Source organism: Littorina saxatilis, linkage group LG15, assembly GCF_037325665.1.
Source record: "Littorina saxatilis isolate snail1 linkage group LG15, US_GU_Lsax_2.0, whole genome shotgun sequence".
Taxonomy (NCBI): domain Eukaryota; kingdom Metazoa; phylum Mollusca; class Gastropoda; order Littorinimorpha; family Littorinidae; genus Littorina; species Littorina saxatilis.
This window is the reverse complement of record NC_090259.1, coordinates 20432526-20459149: the sequence shown is the minus strand read 5'-3', so window position 1 is coordinate 20459149 and position 26624 is coordinate 20432526.

The window sequence follows — 26624 nt, the reverse complement described above, 5'->3', positions numbered from 1 at the left end:
CATTGTCGCGACATTTCACAAGCCAAGCGTCATTTTACTACCGTGTCATAACAATAGCGCGACATCCCATTTTGACACCATCCCATTTGGCCGCCATCCCATTTATTATTTATTCTTCTTGCCAAGCCTCACTGTACTACTATACTGCGTTATTCAACTAGGAAGACATTCCGTTTACGCCAAATCCCATTTTTGCCACAATCCAAAATGTCGCGAAATAGGGATGGCGGCGAAATGGGATGGCGACAAAATGGAATGTGGCGCTAGTGGTATGACACGGTGGTAAAATGACACTTGGCTTGTGAAATGTCGCGAAAATGGGATAGGGGCAAAATGGGATAACGGCGAAACGGGATTGCGCCAAAATGGGATGTGGAGGTAATGGTACATGACATGGTGGTAAAATGACACTTGGCCTGTAAAATGTCGCGAAAATGGGATAACGGCGAAACGGGATTGCGCCAAATTGGGATGTGGAGCTAATGGTACATGATATGGTGGTAAAATGACAATTGGCCCTAGAAATGTCGCCAAAATGGGATGGGGGCGAATTGGGATAACGGCGAAACGGGACTAATAGATCCCTTGACTTTGGGGTAGTGCGACTCTGTCTTGACTTACTTGACTTATTCCTGTAGACTCCCTGTGGAGCATAGGGCCGCAGCGACTCTGTTTTTACATTTTTACAAATCACGGGTTAACATCATCGCATATATCAAAAAATCTCTATAACTGATCGTGCGTCGCATTGAGAGAACATACTGTCTCTGCCATTTCAAGGTCGTGCCGCGCTCAACTAATCGAAATTGGTTGTTTTCTATGCAATTATCTGGAAAATGTATTTCATCTTCTACTGCTCCACATTTTTCACATAATCTATTTTCCCTAGGTGTATTGCTGTATCTACCAGTTTCAATGTTCAAGTCGTGGGCACTTATTCTTCGTTTACACAATGACTGTTTATATTGTCTTTGTTTTATGCATACAAGATATGGTTCAGTTTTGTAACTTGTTACTATTCTTTGATAAAAATTTAACTTAGTTGAACTACTTATTTGTCCTTTCCAGAAATGTACATATTGGAGTTCCAATTTTTGACATATAACGTGTGTGTGTGTGTGTGTGTGTGTGTGTGTGTGTGTGTGTGTGTGTGTGTGTGTGTGTGTGTGTGTGTGTGTGTGTGTGTACGGAAATTTGAAGGGATTTGTTTTGTCTTGCATGTATACACAAAATACAATCACCATGCATTCACTTTGTGAGTTGTATTGCACAATTGTGTTAAAAGTAGCACACTCATTTTAAGATTGCTATTGCATCGTTTGTCTTTAAACAAGTGAACAGAACGTAAATTCTTGAATTGATGCACAAAAGAAGGTATACAAACACAAGAGCAAGATATCCTATGTATCAAAAATGTAATCATACTTCATGTAGTTATTTTCGCCAATCAACCCTTGGTGTTAACAATTAACAAGTCGAGTTGCAATTCTTACAAGAAGAGCTATAATAAGGATTCTCGCAAAAAAAAGTAACTGTTTTCTACCAACTTTAGTAAGAAAATGTAAGTGTGTTAGTTTTGAGACAATAGACAGTGCTGATTATAAAGTAGGCTTACAACCGTGGAGCTGTCACAACAAAATGGTGTGGTGTATTATGGATGGATATGAGAAACAATGTTGCAGCTGACTGTACAACACACAACAAAGTAAAAGTTCAACATATATAAAGCTGGGACATTTTCCGACGATCACAGACAAACATTCAGAATACACAATACTTTTTTCTCCTCTTCACTGCACTAGCTCACACACACACACACACACCCACACACACACACACACACACACACACACACACATACACACACACACACACACACACACACACACACACACACACACACACACACACACACACACACACACACCATTCAGCAAAATGGACGATCATCGCATATAAAAAAAAATCTTTATTACTGATCATGCGTCGCATTGAGAGAATACTGTCTCTGCCGTTTCAATGTCGTGCTGCACTCAACTAATCGTTAGTGGAGTTGTGAAATTGTTTTAGATGTGTGGGACAAATAATTGAAGAAAAGTTAAAAGTAAACCAGTAGCCAGCCACTTTTTCACGTTCAAACAAATACTTGAACAGCGCATTATACGTTATTCAGACTTAATATGAAAAGCGCTTAGAGAACGTCAAGCGCTATATAAATCTCCCATGTAAATAAATAAATAAATAAATAAAATGTTAAAGGGCACACGTACGCGTTTTCGATTAATTGCAATTTTCAGTGCTAAATTATCTTTCAAAGGCAAGCTCTTAAATTAAGACACCCCATAATCCATTCCTTATCTATTGTCTTCAGTTTCAGCTGGTAATTAATTGTGAAATCTACATATGCCCTCCAGCAAAAGATAGTACAACGCTTGTTGTTTTTTGTGTGCTACTACATGTATATGAAGGAACTAATCATAAAACACAAAAAAATCTCCAAAACTTGCTCATTGTACCTTCAAAGTGAGTATAATTCAGATTGATAAGTCATTGTGTCTTTGTCTGGAATGCGTTGAAACATGGTCGGGGTCAAAATCAAAAGTCAGAAAATTACCACAGCGGTCTCTTCTCTCGATCTTTTTCAGTCTCATTCATAATAATACATAGAAAAAATCCAAATCTCCATGTGAACAACAACAACAACAACAACCTAACTATCAATGATACTTTGCATTTCATCACAAACATTGTAAGTTTTTATTGTGCGTAGCAATTGAATACACTGAACGTCCTATCTGTTTCAGTGCATGAAAACTAAAGCTCTAACACTTTTGCATATTCCAAAGGTAAATTACTGCATTTTGGGTAAAATAAAAACTGCAATTTAAACTGAACATTTCAGCATTGAAAATCATAGTTGTCATGAGCAGACAAATGCACCTGCAAACTGTGACGTAGTTTCCGTGTGCGGGTTACTAAAATGCTCGTGCAATAGCCTCCATGAACTGTGGTCAAATCAAGAATCTATTGCGGCTGATATTTCGCGTGTAACACAACGTTTAAAATTGTGTACTATCTTTTGCCGTTGCGTATAGAACTTGAGCTTTTATCCATATGTGCATTCGCAACTTTTCTGGTTGTTGCTCTAATAACGCAAAGTTAGACAGTAACAAGTCGCGTAAGGCGAAAATACAATATTTAGTCAAGTAGCTGTGGAACTCACAGAATGAAAGTGAACGCAATGTAATTTTTCAGCAAGACCGTATACTCGTAGCATCGTCAGTCCACCGCTCATGGCAAAGGCAGTGAAATTGACAAGAAGAGCGGGGTAGTAGTTGCGCTAAGAAGGATAGCACGCTTTTCTGTACCTCTCTTTGTTTTAACTTTCTGAGCGTGTTTTTAATCCAAACATATCATATCTATATGTTTTTGGAATCAGGAACCGACCAGGAATAAGATGAAAGTGTTTTTAAATTGATTTCGACAATTTAATTTTGATAATAATTTTTATATATTTAATTTTCAGAGCTTGTTTTTAATCCGAATATAACATATTTATATGTTTTTGGAATCAGCAAATGATGAAGAATAAGATAAACGTAAATTTGGATCGTTTTATAAATTTTTATTTTTTTTTACAATTTTCAGATTTTTAATGACCAAAGTCATTAATTAATTTTTAAGCCACCAAGCTGAAATGCAATACCGAACCCCGGGCTTCGTCGAAGACTACTTGACCAAAATTTCAACCAATTTGGTTGAAAAATGAGGGCGTGACAGTGCCGCCTCAACTTTCACGAAAAGCCGGATATGACGTCATCAAAGACATTTATCAAAAAAATGAAAAAAACGTTCGGGGATTTCATACCCAGGAACTCTCATGTCAAATTTCATAAAGATCGGTCCAGTAGTTTAGTCTGAATCGCTCTACACACACACACAGACACACACACACACACACACACACACACACACATACACCACGACCCTCGTCTCGATTCCCCCCTCTACGTTAAAATATTTAGTCAAAACTTGACTAAATATAAAAACAAAGCAGTAAGAAGCAAACGCGACACTGCTTTAACTAATTGCAAATTAGTGTCGTTAACATGGCATGTATACAAGTGTATGGCGAAATGAATTCCAAATAAATGCATATTCATTATGCCTCTGCGGAGTGTTTGTCACATGTGCAGACTTAACAGTTCATACCATACATCATCTAAGACGAGCTTTTCAAACTTTCCTTAAATATGAATCAGCTCACTAATCGTAATAGGCTGACTTGCGTACAAGCAGAAACGCCATCTCTTCAAGCGATCTGCTCACTCCGTTCCTCGGCCAGTTGAAATCCCCGGTAGTAAACATACCGTACCCTGTGCAGTCGTGCCCATACCACCCAGCTTTTTCTTTCTGACTAAAGCAACCGTTGACGTCATGTCCATCGGCACTGAATTTCACGGAAGATGACAGCAGAAACCAGTCGTTAAACCCGCCAGCGCTACGGAAATTACTGAATGAGACGGCGTAAGATGTTGATTCCGGTCCGAAAGTAAAGTTGTCGTAAATGGCTCCTCCACCGTAATCGCTGTCGTCCTCCATCCAAATATTGAGCTCGTACGCTGCTTGATTGGTCAGATAATGAAGATTGTCCAACCCAATAAAATATGGAAGCGATCTGGGTTGTCCGAAGCCCGACTTGTATGTACGCCAGTCGCAGTTTACATCTGAATCATCATCTCGCTTGAACACGATCGTCACGCCGCCATAACGGAACCAGCAGTACACCTTTAAGCAAGAAACCAAACGGCAAGAGGTATACGATATAAACATTTTCATTCCAACAAAATCAAACAATAGAAAGGAAGGTTGTGATTTTATATCTGCATCCTGTAGTCAAGATTCCACTGTTTAACTTCCATTCAAAACATCTGTATTCCTTTCGCTGTTTAGTCTGCGTTCTGCGCACCACGAGTACTTCATTCTCAAATACCATTCAAAACGTATTGCCCTTTTCAAAGGCGGTCACTATACCAAACATCTTTCACACGTGTAAATATCGAACAGTTTTGATTTGAAAGATTTGTTAGATTTGTATTTTTATGTGATGCAAAGAAAACAAGTCGCGTAAAGCGAAAATACAATATTTAGTCAAGTAGCTGTCGAACTCACAGAATGAAACTGAACGCAACGCAACGCAGCAAGACCGTATACTCGTAGCATCGTCACTCCACCGCCCGTGGCAAAGGCAGTGCCCGTGGAATTGACAAGAAGAGCGGGGTATTCGTTGCGCTGAGAAGGATAGCACGCTTTTCTGTACCTCTCTTCGTTTTAACTTTCTGAGCGTGTTTTTAATCCAAACATATTATATCTATATGTTTTTGGAATCAGGAACCAACAAGGAATAAGATGAAAGTGTTTTTAAATGGATTTCGAAAAACAAAATTTGATAATAATTTTTATATATTTAATTTTCAGAGCTTGTTTTTAATCCGAATATAACATAATTATTTATATGTTTTTGGAATCAGCAAATGATGGAGAATAAGATAAACGTAAATTTGGATCGTTTTATAAATTTTTATTTTTTTTTACAATTTTCAGATTGTTAATGACCAAAGTCATTAATTAATTTTTAAGCCACCAAGCTGAAATGCAATACCGAAGTCCGGGCTTCGTCGAAGATTACTTGACCAAAATTTCAACCAATTTGGTTGAAAAATGAGGGCGTGACAGTGCCGCCTCAACTTTCACGAAAAGCCGGATATGACGTCATCAAAGACATTTATCAAAAAAATGAAAAAAACGTTCGGGGATTTCATACCCAGGAACTCTCATGTCAAATTTCATAAAGATCGGTCCAGTAGTTTAGTCTGAATCGCTCTACACACACACACACACACACACAGACACACAGACACACAGACACACGCACATACACCACGACCCTCGTTTCGATTCCCCCTCGATGTTAAAATATTTAGTCAAAACTTGACTAAATATAAAAATGAGAGAAAAAAAACAAGCAAACAAACTACAGATTTTGTTTTTACTTCTGAACGTGTGTTTCTTTTGTTAAAAAAACCCCATCTGATTTCAATTTCAAGGTTAAACACAACACATATCCACCGATTTAACTCGGGTGATACACACGGTAGTGATAAACAGGCACTTGGCAGCCATTTTCCTTGCGCAATGAAAACATGCTTTCAAACCTGGCTATAGACTATAGGATAAATACACATCAAGATCGGCACGGTTGGCCTAGTGGTAAGGCGTCCGCCCCGTGATCGGGAGGTCGTGGGTTCGAACCCCGGCCGGGTCATACCTAAGACTTTAAAATTGGCAATCTAGTGGCTGCTCCGCCTGGCGTCTGGCATTATGGGGTTAGTGCTAGGACTGGTTGGTCCTGTGTCAGAATAATGTGACTGGGTGAGACATGAAGCCTGTGCTGCGACTTCTGTCTTGTGTGTGGCGGCGCACGTTAAATGTCAAAGCAGCACCGCCCTGATATGGCCCTTCGTGGTCGGCTGGGCGTTAAGCAAACACAAAAACAAAAATACACATCAAGAAAATAATGGAAGTGACAAAATAAAGTTAAGTCTTGAAGTATTATTCATCTATGTGCACGAAAAAGAATGCCGGGCAAAGCTGACTGTATTGTCGTTCTACTCACCTGGAAAGGATTGGGGGCAGTTACAGGCTGGATGTGATAGGTCCCGTCTTGACGATGTCCGTTGTCATAGGCTTCTGTGCAATCTTTGGGACAAATGTCAATGAATGTTTTTGTGTGTAACAAAAAAGCTATATGTATTAGCATTCATGATATATAGAATGCAGAACACCCATCTTATATTAAAGGTTTGCGCCTCCTTTGAGACAACACATTACATATACAGGGTGACCCAAAATGAGTGCAACCCATAAAAGTACTCACAACTGCTACAAATGTGAAGGGATTGAGTTTAGTTTTAACACACATCAACGTAAGATGATAAAAATTAAGTTCTGAAAGTTGGAGTTATTTCGGTTGGGTGGTCCACATGTTAGCGACGTTGAAAGATAATGCTCCAAATGTCCACCGCGTTGAATGCGCCGTGCAAAATTGTCCACCACGCGGACACACTCTGCCCCTGGAATCCTCCTGATCTTTGTTGTTATTGCAGCTTTCAAGTCCATGGTTTTCTGGGGGTTGTCCTCATAGACGTGGTCTTTCAAATAACCTCACAAATAGAAATCGGGGGGGGGGGGGGGGGGGGGGTTAAGGTTAGGTGGACAATTTTGCACGGCGCATTCAGGAGTGTCTCCGTCAACGCGGTGGACATTTGGAGCATATCCTTCAACGTCGCTAACATGTGGACCACCCAACCGAAATGACTCCAACTTTCAGAACTTAATTGTTATCATCTTACGTTGATGTGTGTTAAAAATAAACTCAATCCATTCACATTTGTAGCAGTTGTGAGTACTTTTATGGGTTGCACTCATTTTGGGTCACCCTGTACTACTGGGAATAATATTCTCTGAAAGACTGTTTTACAGGAGAGAGAGAGAGAGAGAGAGAGAGAGAGAGAGAGAGAGAGAGAGAGAGAGAGAGAGAGAGAGAGAGAGAGAGAGAGAGAGAGAGAGAGAGAGAGACTGACATGACAGACAGGCAGACGTAAATCGGGAGAATGAGGGAGGGAGTAAGAGAGAAAGAGAGGGAGAGAGGGGGAGAGAGAGAGAGAGAGAGAGAGAGAGAGAGAGAGAGAGAAAGCGACACAGACAGAGAGAGAGAGAACAAAGAGACAGAGAGACAGCTAGAGAGTGACAGAGAGACAGCTAGAGAGTGACAGAGACAGAGAGACCAATGGACAGAAAGAGACAGAGAAAAATAGATACCCATGCCAAGTTGCTTCTGCTTTCGACTTACCTCTAATTCGGCGTTCGCATGCTGATCCACCATACCCAACAGGGCAGTCACACTGATCTCCATTCAGCGAGCCGCCATTTTGACACCATAACTGTGTGCTGCCAGGAGTTGGTCCTTGAGTTGTTGTAGTTGTCTCTGTTGTCCATGTTGTTGTCGTCTCCTCTTGTGCTTGTGTGACTGGAGTTGTCTCCTGTGTCTGCGTTGTTGATGAGAAAATATAATATAATGTAATATAAAATAAGATAAAAGTAAGATAAGATAGAATAAGATAAGATAAGATAAGATAAGATAAGATAAGATAAGATGATATAAGATAAGATAAGAAAAGATAAAAATAAGATAAGGCAATATCATGTAACACATTCAAAACCTATCGTCTGGTTTTGAACATGTACACAGAAAGATTTAGGTTAGTAGTTAAAGGGAAGCAACTGTTGGTATTTTGGTAATGTGTGTACATTGATTGTTACCTCCCTTTCATTAGTCTTTTCAACTTGGCTAACTAAGTTTTATATTTTTGGATTTTAATTAAATTGTTCAAGCTGTTTTAAATGTGTTATTTTGATTAGGTATTAATTATAAACTTTAATAAGTTGTACAGATATTTTATTTTATTTTAAGACATTTATTGTTAGATATTTTCCAGTTCGATTTTTAGAATTTTAGCTTCACTTCCGCCCTCTCTTGAAAAGACGCCAAGTTGGTGGGAAATCTTTGGAGAACATTTTGGTTCTAAATCAGGTGAATATTGATTTTTACATTGTCATCTGCTTGAAATATGATTAATTAGTTACTAGTTTAGCTAGATGGATAGCATAAATTGGAATGGTTATTTATGTAAATCTGTTCTGAAACTTAATTATTTGAAATTTTGACCATGTTGTGGGGTTTTTGACAGAAGCACCTGTCACAGAAACAGTGCAGAATATTTGTATTTTTGGTTGTAGTTTGTTTGTATGAAGTACGTAGACAAAAAGATAAGTGTGTTACTGATGTTTTGAAGTTAAATTGGGTTTAGGTTTTGCAAAGAAATTTAGTTTTAATTATAATTTGAAATTTGAAGTAAAAGAAAGTTTTGCGCATGCGTAGGCAAAACCGAAAGCGCATTGCATTATTGGAAAGTTGGCTGCCTCTATTTTATGAAAAAAAGTGTTTGTGACTAGTGTTTTATTTGAGATGTTTGAGGTGAGATTTCATTCCAAGTGATTTAGACATTGTGATTTGAAGAAGTTTGGTCATAATAGCAAGTTTATCACTACAGATAAATGTGATTATGCATGGACACTTCTTGTTGCTAGTTTTGACTTTGTAACAATGGTGGAGTGGAACACATAGTGATGTGGTGTATTGTTACAAAGTAAATCTAAGATGGCTAGTCACTGTCTTGTGGGATAGCATAATTTATAGTCTTTCTGTTTCTGTCAATGAAGATGGAATTGATCACAGTAGGCAAAATGTTACTCCTGTGTTAGGGAGAAGATTACTGTTTATAGTTGGTAAATAGTAAGTGATGTCTAAATATCAGCTGTTTCTAGTTGATAATGTGGAATGATGTAATGATAGTGGTGTGTTGGAACACAGTAACTATGTGGTAATTATTAGTCATAATTACTAGCCTCTGGTAACATCTGGCAAATATAATTTGTGTTGTTTTATTGTGTGGTAAAAAGAAAACGTTTGTTTAATTTTCAGAGCCAACCAGTCTGGGTTTCTCACATTAGTCTGAGTGGTCTTTGTTGTAAGATTGGTGAAGCACCTTATGAACACTGGGTTTAAGTTTAACACTGGTTTTTTAGTTCGTGTATTTCCTTCTTGGAAGTTTGTATTTTGTTGAAGAAAAAAAAGACAGACAAGAAAATAAAAGGATTTTGAAAACATTTATTCCAGTATTTTGTGTTATTCATTTAACACATACATTTCGGCTTTAACCATAAATGATTTTATGACAAGCAGGAAGCAACCACTGCTAATGGTCCGTTTGAGGAAAGCTTAAGCAAACGCTTAATTCTCAAACGGTTTGCCTGACCCTATTCAGTTTGTTCCATACAGATCAGAGAAAGGAAGATAAGGCAATAGAAGATAACCATGATGTCCGATGGCATTTTTACATACAGGTGGAAAATGGTCACTTAGCACCACATCGCACCCCTCAGGGGTGAGTAGGGTAGGGACTAACATAAAAGTAACGATACAAAACAGTGAAAAACAAATCAAGCCTGGGTTGCTTATACTTACCTTGTAAGCGAAGTAGCAATGCGACATTACATCAGTGACCGCACTCACGCAGTCTTCAGGTCCAGTGTATTTTGTGAGGCTGCATTTCACTTGCCTGTTATGTCCGGTTGGACAAATATTTGCACCAGAACATTTGGGTGTCTGAGAACACATCTGAAGACAATCCAAGGGGGAGCGAGCAGATCGCGAGCCAATAGGATTGACGAACAAGCTGTTCACATATCCTTTGGAACATTTTCTGTACCTGTCTCTTGATACTTCGGTTGGTATAGCGTCCATTCCACGCACCGAATAAACGGCAATAACGATTGTAAGTAAGGTTTTCATTTTCTTCTGAGGGTTATGTTTGAAGTTAACTCTGATGGGTATATGTTGCTAAAGCCTTGACACTGTTAAGTATGGTCGCTGAAAACTTGTCTTTATATATATACTTTTTTTCTAGGTTACTAATCTTCTTATTGCAATAAACAGCAGTAAGGCCAACAAAAAAAAATTGTCTGTTTAGGGTAACATGACCAAAAAAAGTAGGGTCGGTAGGTAGGTAGGTTTTTTTTTTTTTTTTTTTTTTTTTTTGTGTGTGTGTGTAAATGAAACGCCAAATGTCTCTTTTTAGCATTTTTACCTCTTTTTTTTTCTTTTTTTTTTTGAAATCAAAAAAAAGTTTTTGGGTCGGCGCCAAATCGATAGGGTCGGTCGGGTTACCCTAAACAGACAATTTTTTTTTTTTTGGCCTAAGTATATAATATCAAATGTAAAACTAAAAAAAAAAGTATGGTCGCCAACCTATTCAGAAAATGGTCGACTATAGAACTATAACAGCTACAACATTATCACAGAGTTATCTTTATCGCATCTATTGCTTATTGATTCTCAAGTGCACGCTGGTTCAGCAAGTTACTCTTTTCGGTATCACTGTCGCGGTTCAACCATCAATGATGTTTTGTGTGTGTTCTTTTCTTGAAAGAAACCCAACATTTTAGCAAACCTAAAACTTCTGAAAATTCTGTTTAGTTTCCTCGTTGGTGTCACATGAAATCAGCAAATCATTCCATGAGAATGTTTTCTTGCATTAAATCTTCTGCTGTCCTGGTAATTAGTAACCCCGGCTTTCTATAGAGAAGCAGTTTTATGCGTTGTCGCCATTTTTTCACATTGTTTGATCTTCATTCGTTAAGTAGGCAAACAATAATGACAGTCCTTGTATGTACATACTTAATGCATCACGTCGGATTAAGTAAATGCATCATCTGACTTCTATAAAAGCAGCGACGAAAACAGCAAATGGTGTTTGTTTCACCCATACACTAAGGATCTGAGAGCTTAAATAAATATTGTTTTGTGCAGAGCGCACTTCCGTGCCTTGACAGAAATTATGAGCAGATAAACACACTAAAGAAGTCATCCGTGCACAGTGAAAGGGTAAGTGCAGGTCCCTTTCAGATTTCGTTTGAAAGTAATCCATTGAAAATCGAAGTTACGTGATGAGACTCGTGAATTCTAAGCGCGACTATAAAATCAAGAGCTTCTAGCAAATAAAACTGCATTTGACTGATTTTCCTTCCATTTTTATATCAGGTAAAACAAACAATTACTTAGTGCGTAGGAAGCAGATTCAGTGGTGTTCAATTTCAGTAATATTTGGAGCAGACGGTCTGTTAAATGTTGTTGTCATGGCATTAAGATTTACTACTTGTTCCACTTTCTGGTGAAAGTTAAAGATACCGTTCATCCCTTGTAAACCATCGCACTACCACCACAGATCTTGCCAGGCTTTTACTTGGGTTAAGGGCCCATTCAAACAGCGCTGCGTCCTTACCACGACCTGGCCGATCACGCCGATCTGAAAAAGTTATCAAATCGGGGAATATCGCCGTCAAAATCCAGCACATGGCACTAATACCCTAGTCACATAATATAGACGCCGCTTCTGCTACGACGGAAAAGTGTCCGAGAGCGTGGCCAATCGTGGGCCAAACGTGGCAGAATCTCCATGAGCGTGGTTTGGTCGGGGTGGGATCTGCTAGGTCGCGAAGCTGCACGCTCTCCCTACGCTTATTTTGAACTGCACAAAACAAGCGTAGCCGGGTCTGGGCGCAGTACAGTCGTGATGTAGTTTTTGATAACTTTTTCAGATCGGAGTGATTGGCATGGTCGTCGTAAAAACGTAGAGCTGTGTGACCAGGTGATGGGGGCCATAACAAAAATCTACACCACGACTGTACTGCGCCCAGACCCGGCTACGCTTGTTTTGTGCAGTTCAAAATAAGCGTAGGGAGAGCGTGCAGCTTCGCGACCTAGCAGATCTCACCCCGACCAAACCACGCTCATGGAGATCCTCCCACGTTTGGCCCACGATTGGCCACGCTCTCCGACAATTTTACAACGGAGTAGAAGCGGCGTCTCTGTGTGACCGGGGTATAAGAGAATCCTTAACTCCAATTTGACACATGTCAAAAATTTCAAGTCTGGCTGCTTCCAATGCAGACCAGACTTTTTTTGTAGGATACAGTACGTATTACATATATGTTGTATGTGTGCTATTTGATGAGTATTTTCCTTTTTATTTTAGACAAATGTTATAAGTTGTATATATCGTGTTGTGTTTTGATTGAACTTGTAAAGCGCTTGGAGCTGTGCAGAAGCGCTATATAAATGTTCCATTATTATATTATTATTAAGAGTATTGAAGTTTTGCATAGGAGCCATTTAGGAAATAAACGTTGACAAAAAAAATCAAGCACTTCATAGAACGCAGCCAACTGTATATTCCTGATATGCGTCTTAAGTGCAAGTGAAAAATGCATCGAGGAGTTGGTAATCAACCGGATGAGAATGGAAGGAAGGACGGTATTTTTAAGTCCCAAAGGTGCGGAAGAAGGGATGACTAAACAGAATTTGTGAGCAACTTTAAAAAAAATGTCCTAGACACAAAAACACATACAAACACCAGCACACGCACTTACAAACGCACACAGACAATCATTTGGAGAGACAGCCAGAGAGACAAACACACACGCGAGCACACGCAAACGTTCACACACACACACACACACACACACACACACACACACACACACATACACACACACACACACACACACACACACACACAAGCTTATAATGGTGAACATTTTACTCGTGTTCCAATTTGGCAACAAACCATGTATTACTGCAAACACTTTGGACTCCAATGCCCCCGGACATATCCCGTACATATTTGGAGAGGTGGGTCTGAGGTATATGTATTAAAATCGGACACTTCGCACTTTGACTTGCTTGACGTCAAAACGCCTTTTGGAAAGGTGGTAATCGTATAGCTTTGCATGCCGCATCATTGAAAAGCAGAAGAAGAACAGGCTGAAGGATTATGCACCCACCCAACTTGGCACTCTTAAATTAACTTAAAAGTGTGAAAAAAACTAAGCAATTTGCATACATAAGATTCGATTTTATTTCAAGCAGGATACGTATATAAGAGATACAAGTAACGTTGCGGTGAAAGAGAATAAAAACAATACTTAATATGGATCTGACTTTGAACCATATAAGAGAACACAAAAATGTACATTACCAGCTTGGATACACACAACTGGGCTACGCCAGGTTTCAACTCCGTTTACTCATTTCAATGATCGTCTTTGTTTTCACCGTGAAATGTGCGATCACTTGCTTTCTCTCTCTCGCTCTCCCATTTTCGTTTTCTCACACTAACTCGGTGACTGCGAGTTCTCTTCAAGATAGGTAAATGTTTGTTCTCTAACTTTTTATACATGAGACAAGAGGAAGATATGAATTCTGGTACCCTTGCATTACCTCTGTGATAAAAACAAACTACGGCACATTCTTTGAGAATTGCATTCCAACCGTCTGAGCTTATATACATCGACATAATATTACATTAAAAACAAAAACAAACGGGTACTAATCTTCTTGAACGGCGATTTTCAAGAAGCCATCTGTTGTGAAATGTGGCGAAAGAGGTAAATATGGATTAAGTGCACACACTAGTATATGTAAAGCAAATGTGCCTGAATTTATCTCTCTATTACAAAGTACCATACACGTAATTTGTGGCTATGCCAGTGTGAAGAAAAGTAAAACCTCAATCAAAAATTCTGTACTCGGAGATGCAACAAAAGCAAATGCAGAGTAAATCAAAACACCGTTTCCTTCCTGAAGTGAGCAAATCTACACGTGTCTAACATGACATGAATTGTATAACTCATGTGCATGTGCGTCTAGTGCTTTTCACACAACCGATTACACTAGTAGTCTAGTTGATCTTGAGAAAGAAAACGAACTTTTACTGTTCCCACAAAGGAACGCTAAAAACAACCACCAACCTACCACACCTGGTTAATCTACCCAAATCTCTGTAGATTCAACGGATTAAACTTGCAATATTGCTTTTTGCATCATTTTCTGACTAATATTCTCTTAACTGTAGTACTGTGACTGACGCACTAACATAAAATACATGGAATACACACTTACTTCTGAACCAGACTGTGACCAGTAGAAATTACCATTAGACAACATACCATAGCCAGTGCAGTCACGTCCGTACCAGCCTGCTTTTCCTTTTTGGGCGTAACAGTCGTTTGTGTCATGCCAAGACGAACTAAACTTAACGGGGGGCGACGCTGCAAACCAGTTATCCATCATGTTGTCTGGGTTGAGGCTGTCAAAGGCGACGACATAGGATGTGGATTCCGGCCCGATGGTCAAGTTGTAATACATCGAACCCCCGCTACCTTGGTATGAGTCTATCCAAATCTGGAATTCGTAGGCCGCTTGGTTGGTCAGGTGGTGTAGGTTGTCCAGTCCGATGAAAAAGGGAACAGTGCTAGGATCCCCAAAGCCGTGCTTGTAGGTCACCCAGTCTTGGCTTACATCGGAACCAGCAGATCTCCGAAACGCCCATGTAACGCCTCCCCACTGGAACTTACAGTGCACCTCAAAACAAATAGACAACACAGGGGTAAGTATCTTCCAAGGACTATAATCCATCAACGAATGAATCAAACAGTCAAAAATCAATCTGTGAAAAGGTTTCATGCATGCAAATTAGGTCATCACAGAAATAATTTCCTTCTCCGTGTTTTATGACGGAAAGTTATCGGCCAGTTAATACTGAACTTTTTGCGGATTTGTTTTAATAGTTAGACAGAAAAAGATTAATCTGTAACTTTAAGTTGTTTAAAGTTGCTAATTTTTTCTTGCAGTTAGCGATACGTTTCAATGCCAAGTTTCTTGAATTGTGTTATTTTGCGCAGAGAAGGTATTATAAGCTTACTATTTTAATGACAATGAATGTCAAGATTGAAAGACAGATCAATTTGTTTTGCTTTATCTTTTACCAGATCTGTTACAGACAACACGTGGTTGTCATATTCAAATATTCATTTGCACTATCTATTTGAATTTGAGATCAATAAAAAAAAATAGAAGAACAAACACACAATGTTGAAGACATTAACCTATTTACTGACAAATAGCTGGTTGTAGTTGGGTTTACCATTTTCCCTTTCTTTGTCTCGCTCGAACATCACACCTGTAAATTCTTGGTTAGGGTTTGATACCTCCCTCCAAGCATATCTTACCTCCCATGACACATAGAAGTGAATATAGTTCAACGTACCCGGAAAGGACTCAGAGCTGTGGCAGGCTGGATGAGGTAAACCCCGTCATTTCGATGACCATTATCGTATGCCTCGGAACAATCTTTTACATAAATATAGAAAGCACACACAGACACAGACAAACACATAGACGAGCACACATACACACACACATACACCCACCCACCCACACACACACACACACACACACACACACACACACACACACACAAACACGCACACACACACACACACACACATACACACACGCACACACACACACACACACACACACACACACACACACACACACACACACACACACACACACACAGTTTAAGTAATTTTTTCTCAAGAATACTTACCGAGAACAAACGATTTGTACATAGTATTTAACAAGAATGTGCTTTTATTCATATTGCATTATTTATACCTTTTGTATAATCTAAATACAACATAGCATAGCACTAGTTCTATAAAATGAAGTGCGAATTATTGAGGTTATTTTTTAATCTCAAAAGTGCCTTTCTTATAATAAACTCACGCACATGCAGTCTGCCTATTTTTCGACAAAAATTGTGTCATATTGTAGGCTAAGATTAAAAAAAAAGAAATGAAGCACAATTAAAGAGAAAAACATCAATCACTTTGGTAAATGTTTAGTTATTAAAAAAGCAATCTCAAGCGCTCATGAAGAGTTCATAGGCAGTGTCTACAGGCAATAAAAAAAAACACAAACCTCCGAAAGCAACAACAAAAAACAACAACATTAAGAACTCAAAGGATAGATTAACCAGCAACAGACATTTATTGTTTACCCCTTATTCGGCGTTGGCAGGCCTTCCCACTGTACTCAACAGGACAGCCACACGTATCTCCATTGAGTGTTCCGTTATTTTGACACTCTAGTTCTGTGGTGCCAATAACCGTTGGAGAAGTCTTTTCTTCTTGCATCATCGCATTTGTCTCACCAGCTCCTCTTATTCCTGATGTCTCCTCTGCCTAATGTAGAATGTCGATAGTTTTGCAAAATCAATCCCGTGAAATATCTATCAGTGAAATATTTTCTTTCCATACAAGTGTAGATCTACAATATGCTAATTAACATGTGCTAAGTAATCATCTAAATATCCTCCTCATCATCACCATTATCATTACAATGGTCATATTCATTGTCACACTTACGTTGACTTTAATACTTTTAAGCATTACCTCAAGCTAGGCAGGTAAAAGGATATCTGTGATTCATGTTGTGACTTAAGCCATCCTGAATGTATACCCGCTAAGATTCAATGAGAGAAAACGAGCAAATATGTGGCAAAGTTATACTTACACTCTGAACATGGAAGCAGAGAGGTGAAGTGGCAGAAGTCAGACCTTCACACGACCCAGGTAAAACCTTCCCTGTCAGTGTGCATCTCACCTGTCCAGAAGATTCACCTGGACACACGTTGACCCCGCTACAATCAGGAGTATTGGAACATCTGGCGAGACATTGCAGGGTAGAGGAAACGATATACTGCGTTTGCTGTTGAGCAGCACTTATCAACCCTTTAGGACAGACGCTGTACGCATTAAATCGTGTAGTGCTTCTTCCCTTTGCTTTGGACAGCACTCCCAAGACAATGACCAAAGTGAAGACCTTCATGATCGTCATGTCCATCTCTGCCATGGCGTGGCGTTGAACGAGTTGGCTACAGTACTCCTTGTTTGAATATCACGAAACCAAATACAATCGTGTGTTAAAAGTCCTCAGTATATTCCGTGTCCACCGTTTCTTTGAATGCTATCTGGAGGACAGATTGTAATTCTTAAATATTCTGCTGGGATAGGCGCGGAAATAGTTCTCTGAGAACTCTGGTTCTTTGGAGTTCTTAAAAGTTTCAAATGCTTTACATTTCGTTCCACGCTGTCCTGACGACTGTTCCTCGAGAAGTAGACAACTGATGCAAATATATGTTCAGTTCGTTTGAAGAAGCGTTAGCTTTCCTCCAGGGCAATGTCATTTCAAACGAATCGAATCGATAGCATTCGTACTCCAATCACCTTCGGAAATAAGGTATATGAAAACAGTTGTTTTATTAGATCTTCTTTGAGAAAGGCTTAGCCAAGGAGAAAATATGATGGTTTATGACTATGGACCAGAGAGAAAAACGACAGAGATCCGTTCTGGGAAGAAATTCAAATAGTTGGAAAGCGATAAGATTATAAAAGTTTTCTTAAAAGCCACATTTAACATATTTTTGGCATGCGTACACATTTTAATATTGATGCAATTTATGTGCGCCTCATTTCGTACCTCCGTATGACAAGATTTGTTTGGTCCAAAGCGTTTTGAGCATATAGAGCTTAAGCCTAAGTAGCATTTCATGTTTTGTGTTTAATCCGGGGCCATACGGTTTAAGTCTTTGTCAAGATTATGTGAAATTAAATTACTAAATCATAACTCTGTCTGTTGATGAGGATCGAGCTAGGTTCCTCAGAACAGGAAATATATTAAAGTATTTTTTCTGTTGTGTATTGTCATGTTTTTTCTGTCATATGACGGTTTTGTTCTTGGAAACTGTCAAGTGTTTGTTTTGACCAAGATCATAGACTACAGTCATCTTTGGGCTGTTTGTTTTCTTCATCCTTGCATTTGAAAGTTAGGTACACTTAAACAGTCCACTACTGTTTGGTCTTTATCTTGGGGAGTCCTCAGGTATTTACAATTCATATGAACCGACTTTGAGAATTCAGGCACACAATACCTTGTCTTTCGTTGTTCAAATACTTCCCAGCAATCATTGGTTCTTCTTGTAGATTATCAGTCTCGTAACTTCATCGTTCGTCTGTCATCTCGTTTATCGTCTTTTCTAGCTTCTTGTCCATACACCACACCCAGCGACCACGGCTAAATTCATCAATTAAGGTTTAGCACTTTTTAGAATGTTAGAATAAATGTTAAAATTACCTTAATTGTTGAGGGGATGTTGAAGTAAGCAAAAGTAACCCCATTTTCAACATTAAGATACACAATCACGGATCTCTTCTTAAACCAACGTTTTAATGACCTATAGATAATATATAAGAATGAGCTCCTTTCCTTTATACTACAATCAACAAAATTCGAGCTGAGGTGATCAAGTTAACAGCTATTTACAAGGGTAAGTTAATTGATCAAAACTGTCCCCTACATCTCATTCAGTCTGTAAGACCTGTCAATTAATGTTGTACAGTGACTTGCATATGACAACAACACTCTTCCGAGGATCACTTTAACCTTCGCCCGTCCGGGCTATCGACTACACACGGAAGTCATCGTGGCCGGGGCCGTGCGGACCCATGCTTCTCATTTCATTTTTTGAGAAACATGGGTCCGCACGGCCCCACGATGTTTGTACGTAGTCTAAATATGACCTTTGTTTTAATTACTTCTTGCTGACATTTTAGGACATAGGAGCTTTTTAGGTGCCTGAGGCATTCTTAAAAGCTCATTAAAAAAATTCCAACTAGTTTAACACTTTTTACCCCACCTATGTTGACCAAGTTTTTTTTAGCCGAGACCAGCTGGGCTGCAGCAGGTCACTCAGAATTGTAGTAACTGTGTAGAAACTGTGTAGCAACACGATGGAATGCAGGCGTTAGATCGAAGTTACAGGAAGCGACTGAAGTGACTGTGTGTACGGATATATCCGTACCAGGTCAGATAGAGCCATATGAGTGGGTACGGATATATTCTTACCTGGGAGACAATGAGTAAAGAGATATTTGTAATTAAACACCCTTCTGGGTCCACACGGACCCACGACCACCGGCGAAGGGTTTTTTTTTTTCTTTTTTTTTCTTTTTTTTTTTCTTTTTTTTTTTTTTTTCTCTTTTTTTTTCTTTTTTTTTTCTTAGGTTTAGTAGGTTCTAAACTGAACAAGGTTTTTTTTTTTTTTTTTTTTTTTTTTTTTTTAAACCTCAGTTGCATGCAGGTTTGCTACTACAATTATTTTTTGCTTTATCATTTTTTTGTTTTTTTTTGTTTTTTGTGGCTTGGAGCAAACCTTCTTCATAGGTCTTTTCTTTTCTCTGTCAAATGTGTACATTTTTATATCAATAAACCTTATCAGTAAACTAATATGTTTAAATAAATAAATACATAAAAGTAATCATAACATAAATTTATTCCTAATGTTCAGCTCAGTTTCCAATAATACACCCAAATCTAACTTTTTCCCATATCTAAATTTTCCAATGGTCATTTTGGTAATTAAAATACAATAATTCACAAAGTAAATATAATCACTTTTCAAACTTTCCCTAAAATAACCCAAAAATACATTTTCTTCATTCAAAATGATGGCAACATGTATTTTCTTATACACAAAATCTTTACATATTTTCCAACCCTTCATCACCTCTTGGCAACTAAAAAAGAAATGTTCAAGGGTGTCTAATTCATTACAAACTTCACACTTATTCGATGTTCGTAATCCCATTTTGTTTAATAAAATATTGGTTGGATATATTCTATGTAATAGTTTCCAGTGCAGCAGACGTAATCTTTCTTCTTTTGTGCTGTTAACGGCCAGTAACCAGTTTCTCTTATCCAAATCTACATTACGTTTTCGTTTCCAAAAATCACAGGCACTCGGAATCTGGACATCAAGATCAACTAAACATTTTCTAATAAACTTTGCTGTTATATTACCACCGTTAACAATGAAATCCTGCAATGTAAAATATTGATATGGTAATGTGTCTGTACGTCTGGATTTAAGTGCTGTGCATAATGCATTGTATTCAAACTGTCTGGATGGTTTATAACCCACTTTTTGACATAAATCTTCAAAAGAAATAATAATACCATTTTCATTCATAACATCCTTTACAAATGAGATATTATGTTTTATAAAATCTTTAAAAAATAGGCATTTATGTTTAAATTGAATATTCATATTGTTCCAAATGCATTGGTCCTTTAATATTACTGGTGTAAAATAAAAATTGTTGGAATTATTTTTTCAAACAATATACCCGCATCGTCTTTAGAGGAAAACTGGTCAAAGAAAATTCAACGAATACAACAAATAATCGCCAATTGGTCAAAGAGAAATTTAAGTATACAAGGTAAAATTTGTATTGTTAAAGCCTTTCTTATATCTCAATTCGTTTATATTTTCCAGTCTCTGGCAGTACCTCATCATGTTCTACATCGTATTAATTCCATTTTGTTTAGGTTTATTTGGAAGAAAAAGTATTCAAATACGCGTGCATTTGAAAAAGTAAGACGAACAGTTATGTGTAAAGAAAAAGATTATGGTGGTTTGAATATGATAAACGTAGTAGATATGCACAACTCATTTATGATTTCCTGGCTTGTTAATTTGCAAAACTCCACACAAAAGTATTGGTCTGTTATTCCAAGATATTGTCTGTCATGTCTGGGCATTGGTTTATCGTGCTTTGACTCAAATGCATCTTCGAAAACGATGAATGGCCTCAATATTTGCAGATCATTGTTTTGGAAACAAGTGTTATTGACTTGGCTTGACAATAAAAGTGTTTTCTGTGAAAAGTATGATTTTACACCACCGGCGAAGGTTAATATCCCCAGGTTAATTTTCCTTTTCCTGCCAAGGGTAATATTCTGTTCAGTTTGCATTCAACTTATAAGTCTGTCTGTTTAAGCCTATACAAATAAACATCAATGAATTACCTGCAATCTTACGCCTAGACAATCAATGATTTAATCGAGTATGTAGAGATGTATTTTCAGTCCCATATTTTATTAAAAAAAAGAAAAAAAGAATTTGTTCTGTGAGTTAAGACTTGAACACAGCATATAAACATAATATTAATAGTGTTATTCAAGATTGTCGAACTTTTGTTTTCCTATTTCGTTATCTAATATATCTATGGGGGTTCAATAATTCCTCATTTTATCTTAGCTTCTTTACTTAACTTCTATGTACCCGCGAGTAATGCGTTTGTTTGAAGCATAGGCACTTTGTCTGAGTATCCTTAAGCAAATCCAAAAACAAAGAGACTGCCAACGTTCCAAATTTCAGAATAAAAAAACCAAGAGAGGTAGGTTGTTGGAACGTTTGTTATTGACAAAACAATACATTCACAGATATTTTGACCCAACGGTCTTTTAAGTCTTTTTATTTAGTCAAGTTTTGACTAAATATTTTAACATCGAGGGGGAATCGAAACGAGGGTCGTGGTGTATGTGTGTGCGTGCGTGCGTGTGTGCGTGCGTGTAGAGCGATTCAGACCAAACTACTGGACCGATCTTTATGAAATTTGACATGAGAGTTCCTGGGTATGATATCCCCGAACGTTTTTTTAATTTTTTTGATAAATGTCTTTGATGACGTCATATCCGGCTTTTCGTGAAAGTTGAGGCGGCACTGTCACGCTCTCATTTTTCAACCAAATTGGTTGAAATTTTGATCAAGTAGTCTTCGACGAAGCCCGGACTTCGGTATTGCATTTCAGCCTGGTGGCTTAAAAATTAATTAATGACTTTGGTCATTAAAAATCTGAAAATTGTAAAAAAAAATAAAAATTTATAAAACGATCCAAATTTACGTTTATCTTATTCTCCATCATTTGCTGATTCCAAAAACATATAAATATGTTATATTTGGATTAAAAACAAGCTCTGAAAATTAAATATATAAAATTATTATCAAAATTAAATTGTCGAAATCAATTTAAAAACACTTTCATCTTATTCCTTGTCGGTTCCTGATTCCAAAAACATATAGATATGATATGTTTGGATTAAAAACACGCTCAGAAAGTTAAAACAAAGAGAGGTACAGAAACGCGTGCTATCCTTCTTAGCGCAACTACTACCCCGCTCTTCTTGTCAATTTCACTGCCTTTGCCATGAGCTGTGGACTGATCGACGATGCTACGAGTATACGGTCTTGCTGAAAAATGGCATTGCGTTGAGTTTCATTCTGTGAGTTCGACAGCTACTTGACTAAATATTGTATTTTCGCCTTACGCGACTTGTTTTATTTTCAAGATAAGTTTTGTGTGAATATTTGTTTGTCTGTTCACTTAAAAGACCGTTGGGTCGAAATATCTGTGAATGAATTGTTTTGTCAATAACACACGTTCCAACAACCTACCTTGCTTGGTTTTTTGATTCTGAGTATCCTTGAACTTCCGTCTTTCATGACAAATTATGTAAACGATCAGCACAATTAAACGTTCCACAGACAGGTTTTCTCGTGTTTGTTAACAAATGCTTTGAGGAAAGACAAATCTTTGTAAATAGTCACTCATCTTTTCTTAGTGCTTTTATTTTTGATCATCATTACTTTTGTCCACTTTTTATGTCAGTGAAAATCTCAAAATCACAAATCAAATGAGTTATGTGTTTTACCAAATAAGGTATAAAATACGAGTAAAAGACAAACAATTAAAAAAAATGTGTTTTGTAGTTGTATATCCCTTAGTATGTTTCTGGCTGTTTATCTGTCTGTTTGTCTGTCTGGCAGCTGTTTTATTTCTAAAGTCTGGTTACTCTTCTGCTTGCAGTTTACTTGAAACGACAGCCATGAGATGCTAGAACTAGTTAACCTTCATGTGTAGTAATTCAACATTGTTAATGACTAAGTTGATTGAAACCTCATTGCACCCCTCATACAATCAGACATATATCTGTCTGCTGGACCTGTGGCGCACTGCAGCGTTCATTCCGGAGACTCGAGTGTCCTTCTGATCAACGACAAGAAGAACAAGTCGCGTAAGGCGAAAATACAACATTTACTGAACGCAATGCAACGCAGCAAGACCGTATACTCGTAGCATCGTCAGTCCACCGCTCACGGCATAGGCAGTGAAATTGACAAGAAGAGCGGGGTAGTAGTTGCGCTGGGAAGGATAGCACGCTTTTCTGTACCTCTCTTCGTTTTAACTTTCTGAGCGTGTTTTTAATCCAAACATATCATATCTATATGTTTTTGGAATCAGGAACCGACAAGGAATAAGATGAAAGTGTTTTTAAATTGATTTGGAAAATTTAATTTTGATAATAATTTTTATATATTTAATTTTCAGAGCTTGTTTTTAATCCGAATATAATATATTTATATGTTTTTGGAATCAGCAAATGATGGAAAATAAGATAAACGTAAATTTGGATCGTTTTATAAAAAACATATGTTTTTTACAATTTTCAGATTTTTAATGACCAAAGTCATTAATTAATTTTTAATCCACCACGCTGAAATGCAATACCGAAGTCCGGGCTTCGTCGAACATTACCCGACCAAAATTTCAACCAATTTGGTTGAAAAATGAGGGCGTGACAGTGCCGCCTCAACTTTCACGAAAAGCCGGATATGACGTCATCAAAGACATTTATCAAAAAAATGAAAAAAATATTCGGGGATTTCATACCCAGGAACTTTCATGTCAAATTTCATAAAGATCGGTCCAGTAGTTTAGTCTGAATCGCTCTACACACACACACACACAGACAGACACACACACACACGCACATACACCACGACCCTCGTCTCGATTCCCCCCTCTACGTTAAAACATTTAGTCAAAACTTGACTAAATGTAAAAAGAAGAATTCGTGAGTAGTATATTTACATTGAAAAGTATTCAAACACAAATTACCTTTGGGTGTATCAACACTATGCTTAGCGCACCTCTTTGTGGTCTTAGGTGCTTGTAAATATGACAAACCTACTCATCCTTTTTCTTTCTATTGTTCTTTCTTCGCATTGCCATTGGCACTGTCGTTGACGTCATCCAGTCCTCCTCCTTTCTCTAGTTCCCTTGTGGGAGTTGGTGGTCTACGCACTGGAGGGTTGTGCGTTCAAATCTAATCAGAGTAATGATATGATTGTGCATGGACTGCAAGCTATCAGATGCACAGTTTTTCATTTTTTGCTTTACAAAGTCTGAAGTTGAATGACCAATCTGATTAAATAAAAATAATAAGGGTAAATATAAGAGAGTAATTAATTTCCGGCTGATTTAAAGAACGACAATATCGGCACGGTTGGCCTAGTGGTAAGGCGTCAACCCCGTGATCGGGAGGTCGTGGGTTCGAACCCCGGCCGGGTCATACCTAAGACTTTAAAATTGGCAATCTAGTGGCTGCTCCGCCTGGCGTCTGGCATTATGGGGTTAGTGCTAGGACTGGTTGGTCCGGTGTCAGAATAATGTGACTGGGTGAGACATGAAGCCTGTGCTGCGACTTCTGTCTTGTGTGTGGCGCACGTTATATGTCAAAGCAGCACCGCCCTGATATGGCCCTTCGTGGTCGGCTGGGCGTTAAGCAAAAAAAGAGAAAAACAAGTCGCGTAAGGCGAAAATACAACATTTAGTCAAGTAGCTGTCGAACTCACAGAATGAAACTGAACGCAATGCAACGCAGCAAGACCGTATACTCGTAGCATCGTCAGTCCACCGCGCACGGCAAAGGCAGTGAAATTGACAAGAAGAGCGGGGTAGTACTTGCGCTGAGAAGGATAGCACGCTTTTCTGTACCACTCTTCGTTTTAACTTTCTGAGCGTGTTTTTAATCCAAACATATCATATCTATATGTTTTGGAATCAGGAACCAACAAGGAATAAGATGAAAGTGTTTTTAAATTGATTTGGACAATTTAATTTTGATAATAATTTTTATATTTTTAATTTTCAGAGCTTGTTTTTAATCCAAATATAACATATGTATATGTTTTTGGAATCAGAAAATGATGGGGAATAAGATGAACGTAAAGTTGGATCGTTTTATAAAAAAAATATTTTTTTTACAATTTTTAGATTTTTAATGACCAAAGTCATTAATTCATTTTTAAGCCACCAAGCTGAAATGCAATACCGAAGTCCGGGCTTTGTCGAAGATTACTTGACCAAAATTTCAACCAATTTGGTTGAAAAATGAGAGCGTGACAGTAATATACTGATAATGCATAATGTTAGAGCGCGAACCACAGGATTTTTCCGAGCTCCCCGCGCTTTACAATAATACAAATCCATCTAGGAAGCAGACGGTCCATTGCGTTTCCTTGTTTTGCAGAATGATTCTTTCAAATTCAACACTATTTTATAACTTTGCATTTAGATGACGGGTTTTTTTCTTTAAAAAACGCCTTTTCAGAAGTCGACATTGCCAACAGGCGTGTCAATACCGCAGCGCTGTTTATATAAATTAAGCAGCTTCCTTAATGCAGACATTTGAATGCGACAATGATTTTTACGTTTCCTTGTTTTGCAAACCAACCCTTTAAGATACAAACATTTTTAAAAATGTTATAATTTGGTAAACTGGGCAAAACAATTATTGCACCCATTTTCGTAGCCCAACTAAAACATTCATTCACGTGTCATTTTATTCAAACTTTATGTGCAATTAAAGGCCCTTCACTTGGCTACCTTGCACACTTTTCGGATTAAAGATTTCTGTTGTAGGTATCACGTGACCGCCGCCGAAGTCAGGGTACCCCCAAAATCGACCTGACAAAAACCATAGTCCCGTATTTTAAAATCTGTAAAACTTCAGAATTTGCTGATAAGAAACAATTCGGCATATCGATGGAAATGCCACCCTGACGTCGGCGGCGGTCACGTGATACTTACAACAGGAATCTTTAATCCAAAAAGTGTGCAAGGTAGCCAAGTAAAGGGCCTTTAATGGCATATAAAGTTTGAATAAAATGACACGTGAATGAATGTTTTAGTCGGGCTACGAAAATGGGTGCAATAATTGTTTTGCTCAGTTTATTTAGATGACCAACCATTGGGGAGTTTTTTTTCCAGACTCTAGCGAAGTGCTTTTTGACTTATCGACGTTTCTAAAAGGTATGTCGATTCTCAGGAAGTATTTTACATGCAGACAGCTT